This window comes from Petaurus breviceps, unplaced genomic scaffold (genome assembly GCF_028583685.1).
Source record: "Petaurus breviceps papuanus isolate PSGF00001 unplaced genomic scaffold, PetGlider_PUasm1.0 490, whole genome shotgun sequence".
Lineage (NCBI taxonomy): Eukaryota > Metazoa > Chordata > Mammalia > Diprotodontia > Petauridae > Petaurus > Petaurus breviceps.
The window spans coordinates 26,284,277-26,307,554 of record NW_027186352.1 but is presented as its reverse complement, the minus strand read 5'-3'; the positions used below and the strand labels follow the sequence as shown (position 1 = coordinate 26,307,554).

The window sequence follows — 23,278 nt, the reverse complement described above, 5'->3', positions numbered from 1 at the left end:
GAGACGGAGAGACAGACGGAGAGAGAGGGAGAGACGGAGAGACAGACGGGAGATGGGGTGTGCGACACAGGGACACACACACGGATGGGGGATGGGTTATGCGACATAGATGGGGGAGGGGAAGTGCGACACAGAAATGGGGGATGGGGTGTGTGACAGACGGGGGAGGGTATTTGCGACACAGGGACATATACAGAGACGGGGTTTGGGATGTGCGACATAGAGACGGGAGATGGGATGTGCGACACAGACGGGGGATGGGGTGTGCGACACAGGGACACAGATGGGGGATGGGATTTGCAGTACAGGAGCATATACACAGAGACGGGGGATGGGCGACACAGACGGGGGATGGAATGTGCGACACAGGGACAGACAGATGGGGGATGGGATTTGCTACATGGACAGACGGGGGATGGGATTTGCGACATAGGGACACACAGAGATACAGGGGATGGGATTTGCAACATGGGGGGACACAGAGATACAGGGGATGGGATGTGCCACACAGAGATGGGGGATGGGATTTGCTACACGACATAGAGAAACAGGGGATGGTATGTGCGACACAGGGACACATGCACAGAGATGGGGGATGGGATATGCGACACAGGGACACACACACAGAACCGGGATTGGATGTGCGACACAGGGACACACATACACACACACAGAGGGGATAGGATGCGCAACACAGAGGGGATAGGATGCGCAACACAGGGAGAGACACACAGGCAGACACAGGATGGGATGTGCGACACAGGGAGACACACAGACACACACACACAGGGAATAAGATGTGCGACACAGGGGCACACACATGCTTGGACCAGGGTGTCTGAGATTCAGGGTGATGAAAAGAGAATCTGAAAATGGATGGTCAGTGGTTTAAAGCATTTAATCAGAGAAACTAAAACATTGGGAGCAAGTAGTTCTTAATTATGGTGCTTTACTACATAAGCAACCTTTAATATTTTGAGGGTTTTTTTGTTTCTTAATTTTTTAGTGGTTCTTTGTAGATTGATTTCATATGCTTATAGATCCTGATTGGATTGCAGTGTTTATTTCAAAAATGTGTCAACAGAGATGGTTTCTTTTGGCAAAAGGTTTCTTTGTTGTAAGAAATGAGCAGAAGGATGCTTATGGGCTATATGTACTGTGGGAAAAAAAAAACAACCTTTGAATTTGCTTTTATTTTACTAAACATAATGGTTCTAGGAATAAATTATGGCAATAGTATAATTATTTTTACAACAGATAACTTAAATAATGCTCAATTGTGTAAATTAGGTGAATTGAATTTGCCCCTTCACTGAGATTTTAGACATTGATTAGAACACCAAACCAATTTTACATTTTGATATTATTTCAAAATGAACAAATTTGTTCATTTTTTAATAATACTTGATAGCTGAATGAAAATTAGAAAATGTAGTTTTAAAATGTAAATATTGATCAGAACAGTCTAATCTACTGTTGGCACATTAGAAAGAAAATTAATGTGCCACTATAATTTTTATTTATTTATTTTGCTTTTTGGAGGGGGGAAGGCAGGACAGTTGAGGTTAAGTGACTTGTCTTAAGGTCACATGGCTAGTAAGTGTTAAGTGTCTAAGGGTGGATTTGAACTCATGTCCTCCTGACTCCAGGGCCCCTGCTCTATTCACTGTGCTTATTTACCTAGCTGCACTCATTTTTATTTTTGACATGATTTTAAAGAGCTCTAAAGTAGAAATCTACCACATTCTGACACCTTAGGTTTAATTTTCCCATGTGAAATTTTAAAGAAAATCAGTTCATGTCCCAAGCAGTATAAATGTGTTATATAAATATAATATATGTGTATTAAATAGATACAATAGATACATATTGATATGTGTGTATCATTTGGGAAAGACTTTTTCATAGTAGCACCATCCAGTATAGGGTATGATGCTGGATTATAAGTGTTAGATATAAACTAAAAATACTTTGTAGCCTATGAAAGTAAATTTTCTCCATTTTGAACCATTAGAATGTTGGTAGAAATAATGCATTTACGCTACTTGGAGAATGAAGATTGTCCAGAACACCTTGGAAGGCTGTGTTGCTCATGTATCTGGCAGCCTTCCCTTGGAAAATGAAAATGCTGCTATTTCTACAATGCGCTAAGTTTCTTTCAGCTTGAAACTTGGAACTCAAGGCTATTCACCAACTTGTTTATGGGAAGTATGGAACAATTTAGGTTAAACTCACAATACTCTCTTTTCAGAATTCACTTATTAGGTTAGGTTTTTTTTTTTTTCAGGCCTATAAAGATTCAGTGGAAAATGATGGTCCAAGAGGGAAAATTAATACACCATAAATGACCCTTCAAAAATAATGTTCATTGTCAATTATGTCCATCCATGATGTCCATCAAAATATTAAATATCTAAAATACATGTATTTATACATTTGTAACTGCATATGTAATCTTGGACATGAGTTAGTAAATATGTAAATCCTTAAACCTTGCCATCCATCACAGTGCTAATTTCCCTCTTCAACTCCTTTTCACACCCAGACTCTTAGAAAGATCTATATGTTCATTGCCTTGACTTCTCTCATTTCATTCAAATCTTAACAGTACGACTTAAAACCCAACCACTGGACTCAAACCATTCTTTTCAATTTTGTTGTCTTTTTAAAAAAATTAATAAATTTTGCTGATTTTTTTTTTTGTATCTTACAAAGCTCCCCATCTCCTCCAAAAGATCTATCCTATCTAACAAAGCATTTTTTTTTTTTTTTTAGCGAAGCAGTTGGGGTTAAGTGACTTGGCTGGGTCACACAGCTAGTAAGTGTTAAGTGTCTGAGGTCAGATTTGAGTATAGGTCCTTGTGGCTCTTGGGGCAGTGCTCTACGCACTTCACCACCTGGCGGCCACTACATTTTTTAAACAAAAGAAGTAGTAAGAGAAAAACACTCAAAACAGTGATCAATACATTGAAAAAATTGAAATTACATGTTCCACTCTCATGGACCTCCCACCTTGCATCTTTTCATAAATTTTCTTTTGAGTCATACTGATTTTTTGTAATTTTGTGGTATGATCTCCTTATCTCTAACTTTAATGATTTTTTTTTCAGTCCTCATCTTTCTTCAACTGAAACTGTTCTCCAGAGTTATCAAGGAGTCCTTAATTGTCAGATCTCTGTCTCTCTCTGGACTTCTCTACCACATTCATTTGACCACCATTTCTGCCTGGGTATTACTTCCTTTCTCTGACACTGTATTCTTCTGCTTCTCTCCCTACCTGTATGAACTCTCAGTCTTCTTTCCTGTATCATCATTCCTGCTTTTGTCCTTATCTTTGAGTTTTCCATAACTCTTTTTCTTCCCTGCTCTCTCTTCGATATGTCCTATAGGTGCAAAGAACATGCTGATGACCTCCTAACCCACAGAACCCGTCCCTCCTTCTTTTTTTCCTCACTGCTTCCACAGTTTCAGTGGAACTTCCTCAGGTCTCTGTTGTGCATTCATACGTCATCATGTTCAAAATGAACTTACCATTTTCCTTTACCCCTGCCATTCCTTTTCATTCATTTTACTACCTTTATAGCGTAATTCTCTTGAATTCTACAAACGTTTGGAGTTATTCATATTATGGAAGACTTTGATGGCCTGCCATAGGTAGGAATTTGTTTTTATAATAATAGGCTGTTGAACGTCTTTGTGAATTCTTGAGTAGAGTAATGAAAGTTACTATAGATTATCCATCCCTGTTCTGAGGGTGAGGGTGGAGGTATGAAGGGGAAGAACATTAACCTTGGAGCCCCCAAATCTATTATCTCTATATAAATATGTACTTTTCTGATATAGATTGTTGCCATGAAAAAATTTTTTGGCATATTTTAAATAATCTCACTATTTCATAAGAAATGCACTCAAATGGAGTTCTTCTGTTGCTATCTAATATTTTATATTCCTAAAACATGCTGTCCTGAATGAATCAAAATATGACATTTTAAATGAAGAAAATTCTTTTCATAGTGAACAAGAATATGTAGTATCATTCCACCAAAAAGTGTCAGCTAGCTTATTCTAATTTACTCATTGATTAGACTTATGGATTTTGTAGCATTAGAAGGGAATCTGTAGAAAATATATTTCAGTCCCTTCATTTTGTAGCTGAAAAGACTAATTCTCAGAGAAACTTTCTAGAAATCAGTATGGTTAGTGGAATGTATGAGATCTCTTGCTTCTCTGTCCAAGTTGCTTCCATGATATTATTACTGTTTTAATATATTTGAAAAATTTAGCAGCTATTTTTTAATGTTGAAAAATATTTTTAAACTTTGTATTTCTGGTATGCTGAATGCTTTTGGCACTGTTTTCAGGGTGGTGATATTACCATCAATGACAAATTACAAATAATAGCTTAATTTTTTAAAAATTTACTTTTCAGCATAGTTTTACACCATAAAATCTTGATCATATTAAATAATGATATGTTATTTATCAATTTACCTTCAGAGAGCTAGGTAAAAAAATTGTTTGCTATTACATTAAGAAGATGCGTGATGAACTATTGAAGGGATGTAACTGCTACATGAGGTTTTGAGGATTTGTTTCTTACCTCACACTTAGACTCACAGGTTCTGGGGGACTTAACAGACCGTTTCCCAGAATGAGGGTGTGTCTGCCTTTAAGGGCTTATGAAGGTAACTCTTTAGTGCCGTTGGGTAGCTCCTGCATTCCAAAGTGTCCTCCACAACATTACCTATGAGTCGCAGCTGGCATTTCCTTAATGTCATGGATACCCTCTAGCGATTAGTTCTGATATCATTTAGCAGATTAACTTTCATAAAGGAATAATTATTGCAAAAATATAGCAGGGCCATGAGTTGCAAAACATTGGACACACCCCCCCCCCCAACACTTCATAGGACACTCTCTCTTCTACTACTCAGTCTCTGAAATATCGATATTGAAAGATTAAATGGCACACCATTTGTTAAGTCCTTAACACAGTGCCTGGCACATAGTAGTTGCCAAATAAATGTTTGCTCCTTCTTCCCCTTAAGCTTAGTGCTTTGACTGCAGGGCCTTTGTCCCACCGAGTTCGCTTCCTGAGCATTAGCCTCTCCACAGGCTGTTTCCTCCTTTTGCTGTACTAGTTTACTACACCCTCATTGGTCAGGGCCTCTATGCCAGCCTTGCTGGTAACCAGCCCTGTGATGCATCGTGGCTATCTCGACCTTTCAGTCCTCACCAGGTTGCAGCTCTATCTCCAATACTCTTGCACCTAGGTCAGTAACTAATAGACAGCAGAAGACAATGGAAGCCACCGTGGGACCATCTGCTCATCAGCCACGTGGCCGGCTGTGGAGATAAGGCCTGCAGGCTGTTTGTGTGGGGAAACCTAGGATGGGGTCCTCCACTCATTCTGCGTCTCTGGGAGCAAAAGCACAGGGGCCTGATCAGTGTCTCTTGCATATCAGCCAGTTCATTCAGTTAAGCATCGGTCTCTTCACCATGTCCTTAGTGGAGTGGAGCTAGACACAGGGTTTCTATGCATTCTCCAGAGGCTGTGTGAATGTTACACCAACTGCGTGTGCTTCTCATACTTCTCATTGTTGGGGTACAGGAGGTTGCAAAAGAGTTTTGAAGCTATTTTGAGTGATGTCTGTATCAACAGAATAAATGTCTTCCCCTCCTTTCGCAACCCCCCCGCCCCACCTGATTACTTTGGAAAGGACTCTCTATATAAGATTCTGTTAAAGTAAATTTGCAGTAATTCCTCAAATAAGTGTGGTATTAGATGACTCTAATAATATATCCTTTTAGGTTTCCACAATATTACATTATTTTATTTGTAAAAAATCACTTAATTATATTTAGGGATACTTATAGTAAATCTCAAAATTTACAGGGAGAAGTAATTTCTTTGGATATGGATGAAACAATTTAAAGCTTAATTTTAGCTCATGAAAAATTGAACCTCTTTCATATCTACACATGAGCTAAATTGTATTTTCAGTAATGACTTCCTTACAGTGTTTACAAATCTTAAGGTTGGTTTTGTTACTTATGCAAAAGACCGGCCTTTGTTTAGAATCTTAAGGTGCTAGAATTGTTTGGGCATATAGATTGGGTCTAGGCTGTAGAAATTTGACCTTTGGCAGATGTTTGAGAAATTGCCATCATAGAATGATCAGCAGACTTGACAGTTTTTCCCTTGTTTTGTTAACATAGAACCTCATTTCACATAGTTCTATGCAAAAAAAAAAATTTACACTTAATGTTAAAATAATTTTTGAAAAAAAATTGGGAAATGACTAGCATTTCTCAAATAGTAAAATCATGTATTTCATTTCAGATGATTTTTTCAATTTCATGTCCTCATATTCTTACAGTCACTCTTCTGGATGAATGACAAGATGGATTTTTTAGTATGTATCTATTTAACTTACTAAAAACCTTAATTAATGTACCATGACATTCTTCAGGTCTTGGGAATACAAAGACAAAAATGTCCTGTCTCTGCTATCAAAAAACTTATGTTCCTGAAAGAAAGAAGTACATGCAAAGATAATTCATTAGAGTATATGACCAAAGTACATACAGAGTATCTCTCTGTGCTAGGGTCTGGAAAGAGTTTCAGAAGGAGTTTATACTGGAACTGAAACTTGAAGGAAGCTTGCATTTGTAAGGACTAAAGGACTAGTCTGTGCCAAAGATGAGTATGTGCTGTGGATGGTCCCCTGCGGAGTAAGTGCAGGAAGGGGACTGAGGCAGAAATAGTGCTTGAAAGACAGCTTGGGACCAGTGGGCAAAGGTGCTTTCAGTGCTGGAGGAGTTTGTGCTAGAAGCAGCAGGGAGTGACTCACAGCTTCTTTAGCCAGGGTCTTGGTCACACCTGAGCTTGGGCTGCTGTCAAGAGCATGTATTGGAGTGGAGAGAGAAATGAGGGAGGCAAGGAGATCCATAAATAAAAGACCCATAAAGCAAGCTATTAAAACAATAATAAGTCCCTGCTATTTGCCATGCACGGTGCTAATAAGTGCTGAGGATACAAAGAAAGTCACAAAACAGTCACTGGCCTCCAGGAGCTCACAGTCTCATGGGAGAGCCTAATCAGACAACTGTAGACAAAAAAGATGCATATGGAATTAATAGAACAGAATCAAAGACCCTGGAAGACCCTTAGCAATCTGAGGGGATTGGGAAAGGTGTCCCATAGAAGGTGGAATTTCAGCTGGAACTTGAAAGGAAGCCAGGAAGCAGAGGTGAAGAGGGAGAACATTTCAGGCATGGGAACAGCCAGAGAAAATTCCTGGGACCAAGAGATGAATTGTCTTGTTCAAAGAACAGTAATGAACATAGTGCCACTGAATTGAAGAGTTTGGGAGAGAGAGGAAGTGAGAAGGTGGCCATCTAAAGTGTGAGAAGACTGGAAAGGTGAGGACTAGGTTATGAAAGGCTTTGAATGCCAAACAGTAATCTATGTGTGATCCTGGAAATGGTAGGGAGTGATATGGTTGGACCTATACTTTAGGAAAATCCCTTTGTCAGTGAATAGAGGATGGACTGATGTGTGGTAAAACTTATGTCAAGGAGATGGATGAAACAGAAAACTCTTGGCAGTAGTGTAGGTGGAGAGAGATGAGGGTCTGTTCTAGGATGGTGGCAACATCAGAGGAGAGGATGTTAAAAGGTGACACCATTAGCAAGCTGTTAAAACTTTAACTAGTGCATTTGACCCTTTGAGTAGAGGAAAAGGGCACTGTGTCAGATTGTGAAGATTGAATGGGTATACACTTGACTGGATTTAAAGTATGTGTGAGATTAACTATACATACATACTCACACACCTCTTATTGATTGTTTTACTTGTCCATATTTCCTTGGTTTTTATTGATCCTTTTTTGTTTGAACATTGTAATTTAAGTAATTTAATTGTAATTTAAGTGCATTATAGAAATCATAACTGGAAAACATCTCTAGATCTCGTGATTAGCAACAAGATGATGCATGACACCATGTGAAACCTTCTCTAAGAATAGTATTTTAAAAGATTTAGAATGTTCAACTGCTTAGTTGTGGGAGTTGAATGGATGCAATGAGCTCTGTTTTCTCAGACTTCATCAGTTAATTCTATCTGGAAATGGATGGCTTTGGTTAATGAAAGTTACTAGATGAATAATGGGATACACCATTTGCAAAAGGAAATACTTTGCTGTAGGCGTTAATTTTCCTAAGGGCATTGCAATTGCTTTTCATTCTGCTAGAAGTAGAAAGAAGAGGATATTCTTAAAGGTGATTTTTTGGTACAGTTAAATGTAGAAAGATGAAATAGAGACCAAATGGCTAATCTTTGTAAGCTTCATTCTTTTGTACCCATTTTTACGTGTAATTTTTTAAAAAGGCTTTTTGATTAAAATAAAGAAAATATAAGTGAAAATTGTGTGTGTGTGTGCACACACACAAAATACAGATCTTCTTATTAGGGTAGTTTCACAGTCTTAATACCCAAAAGTAGCTAATTTTTAAAAATTAAGTTCAGTAAAGTACATTTCTTTAAAAGAAAGCACTAAACTTTGGATCTGACTTTTGAATGTTAAAGAGTTTTGATTATAGAATTGAAAGAATAATTTTCTTATCTACATGATGCCTGGTACATTCAGTTGAGGAAGATTCTAATAAATTTAACTATAAAGAAATATTACTGATGTTTGATGTATAAAGAAATATTACTGATGTTTGATGTATCATATGCATTCATTGTGATGACAGAGGAAAGCTAGAAAAATTCAGCAAAGATTGTAGCTTTTTAAAAGTTATGTTTAAATCTGGGGTAATTTGTAGGTTGTAGACGATAGTGTGTTTTTTCTCATGCGATATAATGGAAGAAGCACTTGATTTAATTATCAAGTATTTTTAGCTCTTATGTGCCAAATATTGTGCTAGGCACTGTAGTTTGTAGATATGGTGTTAGAAATGAAATAGCCCCTGCCTTCAGGGAGCTTACATCCTATCGGGAATCTCTGCATATAAATAAAAGTATATCCCAAACACAGCGTAAATGCAAGGTAATTTGGGGGGAAGGCAGAAGGATACTGGATAGCTGGAGGGATGACCCATTGTGGTGGTGCCATTCCAGCTGCTAGGAAGGCTGAAGCTGATGGATTACGATTCAGGAGTTCTGAGCTGTGGGAAAAGCTATAAAAAGTGATCAAGTATCTGCACTAAGAACAACATGAGTATAGTAAGCCCCTTGGAGCATAGGGCCACTAAGCTGCCTGCCTGTGGAGAGGCTATGACCACTGTATATCAGAAAAACGGAGACAGTTAAAACATCTGTGATGATGAGTATTGGGATTGGACCTGAGAGTGGTTATTACACTTGCAACCTGGGTGAACAGCAGAGACTCACACCCTCTTTTCTATCTACCCACCCCCCTGTAGTGACAGTGCGATATTTACAGTACCCATGATCATGATAAAGACCGGGACTATAATTCCTGCATGGCGCTTGATGGCAAAATATACAAACTCTGTATAGAGAAACAGAACTGAAGCATTTATTTAGACACCAGAAAACCAAATCCCCAAACCAGTAAGCTGATTCCATTGTAGTAGCAAAGAAGCTAATAAATCATAACAACACAGCCTTCCCACAAAACAATATAAGATCAATATTTACTCACAAACCTCTCTGTCTCCTTGCCTGAGCACCTCTCTCCCCCATGGTATCTGGCTCTGCTCTACCCTTCAGCAAACTCCTTTCACCACAGGCTCCATGTGACTACATTCAGCCTATTAGGGGGCAGAGTTTACTTTCAAAGTAGGGAAGTTTTTCAAATTTCCCCCTAGGCCTATTAAGGGACAGGAAGATCTTCAAATTCACATTCTCATTATCCTCCCCCCCCAGATATCTTGGAAGGGAGATAAAGAAAGAAAGAACCCTCAGTGTAGCAATATTTCAGGTGTTCCTTGAAAGTAACAGGAATTCTACTGGTTGAGGTAAAAAGGTAGAATATCCTGGGCTTGGGTTGGGGGTGGGGTGGGGTGGGAGGGAACTGACCTATGCAGATACAGAGACTGGAGATGAAAAGAGGTGTGAGGAAATGTAGACTGACCTCTGGGATGCACTGAGGGGAGTGATGCATAATAATCCTAGGAAAAGAGTTTTAGGACAACTGGCAGGTTAGGAATACTTTCTGAGCCTCAGGTTGTAAAATGAAACTTGCCCTGTTGCTGTGCTGTTGGGATAGATCTATAGGTTCTCAATTTAATGGAGGAGAGGGGTTAAAAGTGGCAAGAGAGAAAAGGTAGGGCTACTCAGGTCTAATTTTCATTTCTGTTTTCTCTGCCCAGGAGAATTCAGTGAGCATTGGAAATGACAGAGCAGAAAATAGGCAACAGGAAGTTGTTATGCTCTTTGTAAGGAAGGAGATAGGAAGAGAGGAGCATCTAGTTGCTTTTGATGAGTTCAAGTCACTTAGCCCTGATAAACATTTATCTGAATACTAGAGAAAAAAATGGCAGATTAACATTGCTAAGCTATATTGTATTGTGATTGCTGATATCTGAAAGATCATGGAAAATAAGAGAGTTACTCCTAACCTAGAGAAGACCAAATATCATGGTTTGGAGAGGGAAAACCCCCAGGGAAGACTATAGAGTGTGAAAGCTGTAGGACAATAAGCTTGATGTTAATTCATAGAAAAAATTTGTAGAAGGGATAATGTAAGAACATTGATAAAGGGAAGTGGCAATTACAGAGAGCTAGCATAGTTTCATCAAGGACAATGCCAGACCAACTTTATTTCCTCTTTTGGGAGGGGATTACTGTATTTACAAGTTACCAAGATCTTAGCTAAGCATTTGGTAAAGTACTTCATACTATTCTTTTGGAAAAAATGAATAGAGATGTGGGAAACATGCATGTTGATTGTATTTGGAACTGACTGACCAGACCCAAAGTGTAGTTATTATTTGTAGCTTTCATTTTGACAGGAGAGGCCTGTTAGGTATATGTGTTTAGTCTTGTGCTATTTTAAAAAATTTAAAATAAGTTATTTAGGTGAAGGTATAGTTCAGAATCTTAGATTTACAGATTTCACAAAGCTAAGTTTGTTGTTTAGTTGTTTTTCAGTTTTGACCAACTCTTCATGACCCATCTTGGGGTTTTCTTGGCAAAGATACAGGAGTAGTTTGCCATTTCTTTCTCTAGATCATTTTACAGATGAACAAATTGAGGCAAACAGGGTTAAGTGACTTGCCTGAGGTCACACAGCTAGTAAGTGTCTGAGACTGTATTTGAACTTGGGAAGATGAGTCTTCCCGCCTTCAGGCCCAGCATTCTATCCATTGTATCACCTAGCTGCCCAAAAGTGTTCCAGTCATTTCCAAATACTACCTCAAAGAACCTTCATTTGTTGTTCAGTTATTCCAGTTATGTTTGGCTCTTCATGACCTCATTTGGGGTTTCCATAACAAAGATATTGGAGTGGTTTGCCATTTCCTTCTCTAGATCATTTTATAGATGAGGCAGTTGGGGGGTGGAGTGATTTGTCCAGGGTCACACAGCTAGTAAGTATCTGAGGTTGGATTTGAACTCAGGAAGATCAGTCTTCCTGACTGTAGACCTTGGGGCTCTATGCACCTTGCCACCTAGCTGGCCCTACAAAGTTGAGATATAGTTAACACACTGGATGTCAGGGTCAGGATTCACACAGATTTTGATAGGCAGTTTAGATATGAAGAAGTGCTATAAGGATGAATGTAAAATCTTACACTAGGATTCAGAAAATCATGTTGAGAAATACATGATGACAGTCAAGGTTAGACAGCAATTTGAAGTGGGTATGGAGATTTAGTGGACAGGGTCAGCATGTGTCAGGAATGCATTTTGTAGGATAGTTGCAAAAGGTAATGGGACCTTAGGCTACATTGAGGAGCATAGTTTATAGCAGTTAGGAAGTTATAGTTTCTCCCTATTTGGTCCTGAGCATTTCATTTTGGGAAGGACATTGATAGGCTGGTGAACATCCCCAGGACATCCAAGATGGCAAAGGTCCTTCGGGTCTGATTGAACAAAGTAGGGATGTTGAACAGACAGGAAAAAGAAATGTCTAGAGACTGTTTTCAAGTACTTGAAGGTCTGTTATGTGGAAGAGGGATAAGAGTGGTTTCTTTTGGCTCCAGAGGACAGAACCAGGAGCCATGGTTGAAAGTTAGGGAGAATAGTAAGGTTTCATGTCAAGAGAATGTTCCCCAAAATTAGAGCTGTCCAGAAGCAAAAGTTGCTTCCTCCAGAGAGTGGGTTCCTGCTTGCTAGAAATCTTGAAGCAAGACTGAATGATCACTTGCCAGGGGTATTGAAGTGGGCATTTCTTTTCAGGTATGAATGGAACTAGATGGTTGTTAAGATACCATTAGAGGGGAGAAAGTCATAAAATGAGCAATAGGGGACAATAATTGAAAAAGACTGAAGTTACTAGTGATTTCAAGAGAAAGAAAACTTAAAGACCTGGATGTTTTAAAAATAAACCAGGAAACATTAATATCAGATGGAAATATGACCTCTAGATCTAGTAAACAAGTTCAGGCCTCTATGAATGAATATTGCAAAACAAAAAAACAAACAAACAAAAAAAAGAGATTCGACACTTATAGAGACAGTATTGTGTGGAATTTGAAGGAAACATGGAATGAGAGCATAGTGTTCCCGAGTGTTTTAAAAGAGAGATGGGAATTATGAGAACACAGTTTCTGAAGCAATTGAATGGAGAAATAACTGACAGAAGAGAAAAATTTGGATCTTTAGTTGTAGGTCTCACCAAAGTAAGAAAAGAGGACAGCTGATTGAGAATGCAAATACATGGAAGTGCAAGAAGAGCTAGAAGAAGAGATGCAAAAGGCAACAACATTAAAGGAAAATTGTGCTTTCTGTTAAAGCAAAGTGTATTTATTTGGAAGACAGGATGCTTAGAGGTAACCTAAAGATTATAGGTTTCCCAGAAGAACTCAAGTTAAATAACCTGAACTGCCATAATGTAAGAAATACTATGAGAAAGCTGCCCAAAACTTGTGAATACAAAAAATGAAATACCAGTTGCAAGAATTCATAGATTACCTCCAGGAAAAACAAAACCAAACCAACAACATAAAACCCAAGGTTGCAAATTCCAAGTGGTAGTAGTTACATTTAAGAGTTTTATTGAGAAAAAACAAGTTCTGAAGTGAACAGAATAAATTAATAAAACATTTCTTAAGTGTTTTGCTTGTGCTAGGTACTGTACTAATACAAAGAAAAGGAAATTCAAAAAACAAAAGACTATTCTGGGTTCACAAGAAAATGCAGGCAGGAATGGAAGAATAATGTGTTCCAAAGAGGAGAATGCATTGTGGTGTGACCTATTTTGTAAATCTGAACTTAATAACAGATAGAAAAAAAAAGTGAATGTTCAGTTATAAATAGGCATTCAAAATATTCTTGGAAGGAAAATCAAATGTGAAGAGATTATTTGATTTTTGAACACCCCAGGCAACAGAAATTTGCTTGTTGGGGGGTTGGAGTGGGAATAAATGTCAAAATGGGTGGGTGTGAGGATGAAGTGAATAGAGAGAGGGATATGCTGTTACCTGATCACAATGAGGGCTAGCAATCCAGGTGGTTACTCCTGTCACCTCTTAGAAAGAGAAGAACCGATGTGGGAGTGGGTGAGGTGTTAGGAAGGATTAAAAGAGGAAAGGAAAGAATTAGATAAGATCCATTTTGTTTGTATTTGTTTTTAAAAATTTGTTTAGCTTTTGACACCATTCATAGAGTGCTGTATCTTGATTCTGGAAAACCTAACTTCAATTTTAATTCAGATACCTAATGACTGTTTGACCATAGGCAATTCACTTAACCTCTCATTGATCTGTTTTCTAGATCTTTTTTCCAATAAGAAATTTCACATATTCTTCTATTTTTCATTCTTTTGATTTTGTTTTATTGTTTCTTGATGTCTCACAGAGTCATTATCTTCTACTTACCCCTCTTTAATTTTTAAAGAATTATTTTCTTCAATTACTACTCTTGAGGGTAGAATGGGGAGGGGTGAACCTATGACTAGCTCTAGGTTTCCCCATCCTACAGCTTAGCTTGGTGCTCTAAGAGCTGTCAGAGTGGTGGTTATTCTAGTTCAGAGCTCTGGGTGACCCCTTGCTTATGGATTGGGCCTTGGGCCTTGGGCCTGAGCTTGAATCCAAGACTATCCATGAGCATTCCTATACTGCTACCTTTACTTGAAGCTTTGAGTGCAGAGTCCCTGATTCTGGCCCACACTGGTACAGAGTTCCTGTTGTGGTCATTTGCCTACAGATTGAATTTATGATCACGGGCTGGAAAAGATGACCCTTTGTACATTTCTCTCTTTTGTCATGAGTTTCCTTAGATCTTTGTGGGAGTAAAATTTCTTTTTTGGTGGGGGTGGGAGGAGGTGTGAAGAGGGCAACTGGATCTCACTGCTTCTTAGCTATTTCTCCTCTGTAAATATCCCTTCGATAAATACAACTTTTGAGAATTGGTATTGAGTATAATGAAATGCTGGACCTGGAGTCAGGAAATAATACATGAGTTCAAATCCTGCCTTTGATACTTATCTAGCTCTGTGATTATGTATAAATTATTTAACCCCTAAGCCCCAGTTTCCTAATTTGTAAAACATAGTTAAACACATGTGAATTACTTTGCTGAGTTGTTATTAAAGTCAACTCAGTAAATATATTTAAATCTTGTGAAAGTGCTATGTAACACCAGGTAATATGGTAACTATGATGTCCCTCTTAAAACTGTCACTTAAAATTATTCAGCTTTTTCTACAATTCAACTTTAAATAGTCTTGAAAATGTTTTGTAAATACAGTCTCATGAGATGTTAGAAAATTTTCAGCTGACTGAAGGTAGCTACTTTTACTTACCCATAGGCTTTTTGTCAGGTAACAGTCACTGTGGTATGTGAAACCTCTCATATGCTTCTGTCCACCTCTGATTTCTTGGGGGTAAAGTGGATAGTATCATGTCATTTAGTATTTGTCCCTGAAAGAGAAGTGACTGAAGGAGGATCCCAGGCTACTAGAGACTGAGAGGTTTAGGAGTCCTTAGTTCGTCACTAGACTGAAGGCCTGAGGGCCTAAGTGACTGATCTGTCACAGGTCACATAGGTCCTGAGTGGCAGAGTTGGAATTAGAAGTTAAATTCTCAATGTAGTGTGAGTTTTTTCCCCTCTACTTTATATGGTTAATATCAGAACTAAAATAAATGTCATAGCACAGTTCTCCTGAGTTTGCTGAATACCTTTGAGCAGCAGACTCTGTTATCTATTACTGCTTGTTAAAAGAAGCTTGATCACTCTTACATCTTCTCAGATGTGGATGGGTGAAAACAAAAGATAGAATTTCACAAATGGCCATGGTCCTGAATGATAGAATTTAAACAGAATCAGTCTTATTGCCAACATATTATTTCTCTCAGCAGGCTATTCATATCTCTGAAATGAAGAATATTGGAATTCCCCCAAAATTTCCTGTGGCTAACTCTGCTTCAAAGCTTCTTTTGGGGGTTTCTCAGTCCAATCCAACCAATGACTAACACTAGTGGAACCATAATGTAAGAATACCTCAAGGACTTAGCCATTTCAGTTGATTTAACCTTCTTGTTCTTGTTTTAATCCATAGGGCAAAGAAAATAGAGACAGTTGGTTGGAAATTTATATTTCAAAATAAAGTGATTTGATTCTTTTAGTGTTGAGCATCTGTTATGTGTGAATACTTGTGCTGATCTTTGGTGATGCAGACACATGAGTAACAGTCCTAGGCCTTACAGAGCTTGTTAAATCGTAGACATTTATTTCTTACATTCTCTAAAGCCCTCTGTCCTCAATCACAGGAGCCAGGAGGGACTGCTGCTGCCATTGCCTGCTGAGTGCTGACTTGTGTAGTGACAGAGAAGAAGCCTCCGCAGGCGGCACATCTCTGGGCGATTTTCTGACACTGATACTGGCTTCTTTTCATGGTGGCAGAACCTTCATGAAATGTTTGACAGATCATCCCATTCATTCTTTTTGTAATTTATTTTGCTTCCTAAATTTGAGTGACATTTAGGTTCTATTTTTTCATGTATCCAGATATCACATAATTATATTGGTTTTTGCATGAATATTAACACACTCCCTCCCCATCCACCCCCCTCCACATACACATACACAGACACACGCATTCTCTCTGTCTCTGTCTCTCTCTCTCTTTCTCTGTCTGTCTCTTCTCTCTGTCTCTGTCTCTGTCTTTCTCTCTGTCTCTATCTTTCTCTCTTCTCTCTGTCTCTCTTTCTCTTTCTCTGTCTCTCTGTCTCTGTCTCTCTCTCTCTCTTCCCCTCTCCCCCTCCCTCCCCACTTTCTGGTTATGGAGACCTAAACACCTTTTTCTTTGCCTCTTTTTTTTTTTAATAGATTGACCATTAATATAATGATAAGCTAGTAGTAGGGAAACATTTGAACCATCATAATGAAGAAATTGTTAACAACAGTTACAGAGGACTTAAAATGAAACATACTCTCTACCTCCAGATAAGAGAGATGATGGACTCAGGGTGTAAATTAAGCATATATTTCTTAACATGTCTATTATGGGAATTTGTTTTGCTTAACTATACATATTTATAATGGGTTTTGTCTTTTTTGCTTTCTCAGTGGGGAAGAGGGAGTTGGGAGAGAAAGAATTCAGACCTGAAAATAAAATTGAATTTGAAGAAAAGAAAGAACCTTGTAAATAATTGGAAGCAGTTGCATTTCTCGTTTCTTCAGGTATTGTGTGAATCTTTGTTGACTTATGGGAAGTTTGGCATGGAAAAATGGTGTGTGATATATTCATCTTATCTGACAATTCAGCTTAGTAAACACTTCAGTTCAAGATCCTGCCTTAGGCTTTGATAATATGTTGATGTTTAAATCTTAGGGTCAGAATTAGTCAGTATATTATTTAAAACAAACCCTAAAAATTATCATTGTATTGTTATGCTGCTTCTCCTCATCTTCAGATGCTATTTGAAATAGGAGCTTAAGGTATGATTACGACAGGGTTATCGCTTAAGAAAACCCCCGTATCTTTGTTGTTTCAAGTCATGTAGAATGTGTTATATGATCGTAGCAGCTGTTTAATAATCATCCTTTTTTGTGTTGTGGCAGTCATCTGAACTTAATATCTTCTTACAGTTTTATATTTAGCATTTTGAAATATTAGTTTCATACTATATAGGTATGAAACATGAGTGGTCCTATGAATCCAGTACTCTTGACCAAAACAAATTATACACACAGAGTATATCCTTGAATATACATAAGAACAAACATCCTCTGGCAGAAGTACAAATAGGTGTGTTTCATTTTAAATCAGAAGTTTTAAAATTCCATTTGGACAGTTCAGCCAAGTACCTAATATATAGTATTTTGAAATTAAAAGTAAATGCCACAATCTGTTTTGACCTAATAATAAAAATACCATAACAGATTATTTCTGTTAACTGTAAAATTATTTAACTGTGTTTCTATTTTAATGACTGCACTGCAGGATGGGTATGTCTTTAATAATGAAACATATGGGAAAGCTAGGGCTTAAAAAGCTGTATTAAAAGTTAATTTAAATATTTCATAGCCCAGTGGGTGTCACATTGAGTGCTGTTTTGTTTTAAATGGAGTAAATTGGTGGTGTTTGTTTGGGGGGGATATTGGAGGAGATACAAAATGAATAACTGAAGGAGTCTTTCCTGATAAACAAGAGTCTACAGAAGGAGCTGAGAGGGATAGGAATAGAAGTTTTATAGATTTCGGTATGAGTGGGCAGGCTAAATATTTGAGATGATGAAGTGGAAGCCCCTGCCTGCTTTGTCTGGAAAAATACCATGAGATATTTAAGGAAGAAGAGGTAGGTGGCCTCTAAATTTGTTCACATGCTTTGAACTGGAATTAAGTTGAACTCTTTAGGAAAAAAATTTTTTTTATTTTGGAAATTTTACTTGTTATGGCTTTTATTTTGTGTAATATGTTATATACCCAGGTGAAAGTTTTACTAAATACAGATGAGAAATTAAAATGAAGATATTGTAGTGATCCATATGAAAAAAGAACATTTATTTGTTATAATAATGCTTAGGGGAGTATAATATTGTTCTTGAAACTGAAGAAATGTTTAAAATACAATTCAGTATCATTTTAATGTAATCAGGAATTGATTTTTGCAATTCTCATTTAAGAAAGAGAAAAAAGTTTCATTGACTCTCAAAGAGAAATTCTTTGAAAGGTTTCTCTTGCTCCTTTCCAAGAGGAGGTATAAAAGCCACTTTAAAAAACAGGTATGGGTACAGGGAAGTGTTAGAAGAAAAATTATGAGAGAAAATTGCCTGTTGTTTTTAAAATTTAATTTTTTTTTAATTAACAAAAATTTATTTTCTCTTAGGTTTCATGCCTCTATCCCCACACCCCCCTCAGGGTGGGGTTGTAGAGTGGGGAGGGAGGAAAAACAAAAGCCTTTTAGAAATATGCATGGTCTAGCAAAAAAAAAATCATTCATTGGTCATCTCGAAAAATTACATGTCTTTATCTGTATACTGAGTCTCTCACCTCTGTATGAGGTGGGTAGCATACTTCACTGATTCTCTTGAATCCTGATTGTTCATTATATTGATCAGTTCTTAAAGTATTTCAGAATTGTTTGTCTTTACAATGTCGTTGTATTATTCTCTTGGTTCTGTCTGCTTCACTCTCTATCAGTTCATGTGGGAATTTCCAGGTTTCTCTGAACTCTTCCTTTTCATAATTTTTTTATGGCCCAGTAACTGGATTTCATTAAATTTATTTATCATAATTTGATCAGTCATTTCCCAGTTGGCGGGTGGGTATCCCTTTTAGTTTCCAGTTCTTTGCAACCACGGAAACAACTTATAAATATTTCTGTACATGAGTCCTTTACTTTGATCTTGTTAGGGCTATAGAAGTTCTAGTCATCATATCTCTGGGTCTGCCTTTAATTTCTTTGCAGAAAAAGGCTGATTTTATTTTGTACATTTGCTTTAAAGCAGTAAGCATTTTTACCGCAAAATTTTTCGGGTAGGGTGGGGTATGATTTAGAATTTCCAGAACAAAGGAAAAAATATAGCATGTGGCTTTTTGATTCTGATATCTACTCTTAGATTCTATTATCTATTTATAATGTTATTTCATAAATTATTTTTCTAGTCTGCTCACTTTAATTTGCATCAGTTTATACAAGTCTAGCCAGTTTTCTCTGAAACAATCCTCTTCATCATTTCTTTTAGCACAGTAGTATTCTGTAACATTAATGTACCTTAACTTCTTCAAGTATTACTCAATTAATGGACTCCCTTCAAATCTCCAGATATTTGCGACCAGAAAAAGAGCTGCTATAAATATATTTGTACATATAGGTCCTCTTTTTTTTTTTTTTAACTTTTTTGGAGGGAAGTTGCCCTCCAACTTTACCCAAGGTCACACTGCTACTTTTTGTGTTAAGTGTCTGAGGCTGGATTTGAACTCAGGTCGTCCTGACTCCAGGGCTGGTACTCTATTCACTGTGCCACCTAGCTGCTCCAAGGTCCTTTTTTTCTTTCCTTGATTTCTTTGGGTAGAGGTTGAGTAGTAGTTTTTTGGGGTCAAAAGATATGCAAAATGTAATAGTCTCAGTTATGACATAGGGTATAAACTTTGTGAAAAACACACCTGCCATCTGCATTACTATTGCTGTCAACTCCCACAGACAGGTAGGCAAACCCAATAGCCTTGGGAATAACATTGTCCCACAGTGTGCTGACGCTGCATACAGTCTGGTTCCCAGCAGTGATCCTTCAGAGAAGCATCCCTTGTGGAGATGCATTCGGTCCTCTCCCCCTGCAGATGCTGTAATACCCAAGTACTAGAAGTTCCAATTCCTGAAAGTTTGGAACAGAGCATTCTCCCTGCCAAAGTCCTTGGCACTGTCATATGGTTTAATATCAGAAATGGATGTGGTTTCATCAGTGGAAATGATGTTTGAAAGAACTGCGTTGTCCTGTACTTGGCTTCTGTGGCCTAATGACCATTAGAATGTGACGTTTGATTTACCTCTGAAATCACTTGTATGTCTTGTATCACTTAGAATATAAGCTCCTTTTTTTTTTTTTCATTTTTCAAATGCTTTATTAACTTCTGATTTACATCATTCATTTTGGCCAGATTTTGAGTTACACATTTTCTCCCCGTTTTTCCCCTACCCACTGCCCCAAAATAGCAATCCCACAGTATATCCCCTCCTCCAATCTGTTCTCTCCCATATCTTCTCTCATACCCCCTTTAACTTTTCCAGTAGGGCATGGTGGATCTCTATGCCCCAGTGCCTGTATATCTTATTTCCCAATTACATGTAAAATAGTATTATTAATAGTATATACATATATATATACACACACAGACACACACACATATATATATATATATACGTATATATAGTTAAACATTTGATATTAAAACTTTGAATTCCAGATTCATTCCTTTCCTCCCTTGTCACCCGCCCTTACTGGAAAGATAAGCAGTTTGGTATCGGTTGTACATGTGTAGCTTATGTGAAACATTAGCATAGTTGATATATTGTAAAAGACTGACTATATTTCCCTCCCTCCTATCCCACCTCCCACTTGTTCTATTCTTCACTTTGATCCTGTCTCTTTTCAAAAGTGGGTGCTTCCAACTTCTTTCCCCCCCAGCCTGCCCTCCATTCTAGCATCCCCCCTCTCATCCCCTTCTCTCCCCTACTGTCCTGTAGGGTGAGATACCCTATTTAGTGTGTATTTCATTCCCTCCCTGAGCCAAATTCAATGAGAATAAGTTTGATCCATTCCCTTTTGTCTTCCTATTCTTCCCCTCCATTGTAATCATTTTTCCTTGCCTCTTCTATATGATAGTTTACCCCATTCTGTCTCTCCCCATCTCCACTCATTATATTCCTCCCTCACCTCTTAATTTCACCTTTTAAGTATCATCCCTTCCTATTAAATTGGTCCAGTGCCCTCTATCTATGGCTACCTGTAAACATATATACACATATTCACATATGTATTCATACGCCCATATACCCTCCGATATAGACATATATATTCCCTTCAACTATTTTCATACTGAGAAAAGTTTCATCAGTTACAATTAATCATTTTTCCATGTAGGAATGTTAATAGTTCAACTTTGATAAGTTCCTTATGGTGTCTTTTCCCTGTTTACCTTCTCATGCTTCTCTTGCTTCTTGTATTTGAATGTCAGATTTTCTATTCAACTCTCATTTTTTCATCAAGAATGCTTGAAAGTCCTCTATTCCACTGAATGATCATATTTTCCCCTGAAACATGATACTCAGTTTTGATGGGTAGGTGATTCTTGGTTTTAATCCCAGCTCCTTTGCCCTCCGGAATATCATATTCCAAGCCCTTCGATCCCTCAGTATAGAAGCTGCCAGATCCTGGGTTATCCTGATTGTGTTTCCACAATATTCAAATTGTTTCTTCCTGGCTGATTGTAAAATTCTCTCCTTGATCTGGGAATTTCGGAACCTGGCTGTAATATTCCTAGAAGTTTTCTTTTTGGGATCTTTTTCAGGAGGTGATTGGTGGAGTCTTTCAAGCTCTATTTTGCCCTCTGGTTTTAAAACATCAGGGCAGTTTCCCTTGAGAATTTCTTGGAGGATGATTTCAAGGTTCTTTCTTTCATCATGCCTTTCAGGTAGTCCAATAATTTTTAAATTATCTCTCCTGGATCTATTTTCCAGGTTAGTGGTTTTCTGAGATATTTCACATTGCCTTCTATTCTTTCATTTGTTTGGATCTGTTTAATAGCATCTTGATTTCTTATAAAGTCATTAGCTTCCATTTGCTCCAATCTAATTCTGAAGCAATGATTCTCCTCATTGAGCTTTTGAGATTCTTTTTTTCTACCTGGCAAATTCGGATTTTTAAGGCATTCTTTTCCTCATTGCCTTTTTGAGCCTCTTTTGCCATTTGAGTTAGTCTTTTTTTTTTTTTTAAAGCAATTGGGGTTAAGTAACTTGCTCAAGGTTACACAGCCAGTTATTTCTGGGTGTGGTGCTAAGTGTCTGAGCCGGGATTCGATCCCCCAGGTCATCCCGACACTGGGGCTGGTGCTCTTACTCACTGTGCTACCTGGCCACCCCGAGTTAGTCTGTTTTTTAAGGTGTTATTTTCCTCCACTTCTCTTATCTGCTTCTTAAGGTCCTCTATGGCCTGTAACCAGCTCGTATTTTCCTTTGATGTTTTTGGTGCAGGAGTTCTGACTTCACTGTCTTCCTCCTGTTCCATGCTTTGATCCTTTTTGTCCCCAAAATAGGAGTCTAATGTTGGCTTCCTCTGTCTGCTTTGTTTCCTTTGCCTGCTCATTTTGCCACTCATTGATTTGACTTTTGGGCTTTTTGCCACAGTAGGACTCTGCCACCAGACAGAGGAGCTTTTGTCCCAAATGCTGGGGTTTTCTCAGCTGCTGGAGGTATTAGTTGGGTGCCCTCTCTGAGGCCTCCACACACTTTGGCAAGCTGGTTGCACACCCCAGGACCACCACCCTAGACCGCAATCCAGATCCAAGCAGGTTAAAGCAAGAATGATTACCCCTCAGACTGGTAGCGTGGTCCCCCTACACTATGCAGGCCATGAGCTGAAGCTGCCATGTGGCAGTTGCGGCTGCACCCCAGCCCTCAGCAGCTTCTTGCCCTGGGGGTAAAAGCCTAAGCACTCCCAACTACTGGGTCCCAAAGTCCAGACTGCACTGACCTCTCACTTTGTCCTTTGCATCTGTGTGTTGATAAATCTGGAAATGACCCCAGCTGCTGGTGATCTGGAGTCCCTCCAGCCAGCAGCTGGTCAGACCCGCCCTTGGGCTAAAACCTCAGCTCTGGCCCATTCCTGCTGGCCTGCCGGGCTGTCCTCAGCAGGAAGTTAGCTTCTCTGTGTCATTTTGTGGGTTCTGCAGCCCCAAAGTTTGTTCAGAGTCCCCTTTTTACATGAATTGGGGAACGTGGAAGCTGGAGCTGTGGGGAGGACCTGCTTCTACTCCACCATCTTGACTCCGCCCCCTAGAATGTAAGCTCCTTGAAAGACTACCTTTCTTCTTTTTATATTTTACCATGTTCTTTGGACATACTAAATGTTCAGAGGCAGCTTGGTGGCATAGTGGTGAGTGCTAGACCAGAGAGTGCCAGGAAGACATGGTATCTTATCT

At 38.4% G+C, this 23,278-nt stretch overlaps 1 protein-coding gene across 13 annotated transcripts in view; it reads left to right on the top strand.

The window, feature by feature from the left end:
• The window catches only part of JMJD1C (jumonji domain containing 1C), a 251,161-nt gene that overhangs the window by 31,265 nt on the left and 196,618 nt on the right, over window positions 1-23,278 (top strand). For 9 of the 13 annotated variants that reach the window (XM_069101875.1, XM_069101870.1, XM_069101871.1 and 6 more), the window contains one exon: window positions 16,706-16,819. The gene's annotated coding sequence lies outside the window, so the exon portion shown is untranslated. Of the gene's footprint in view, window positions 1-254; window positions 3,655-15,492; window positions 15,628-15,906; window positions 16,084-16,705; window positions 16,820-23,278 lie in introns of those variants that run through there. The other 4 variants (XM_069101867.1, XM_069101869.1, XM_069101868.1 and 1 more) reach the window with 4 other exon arrangements.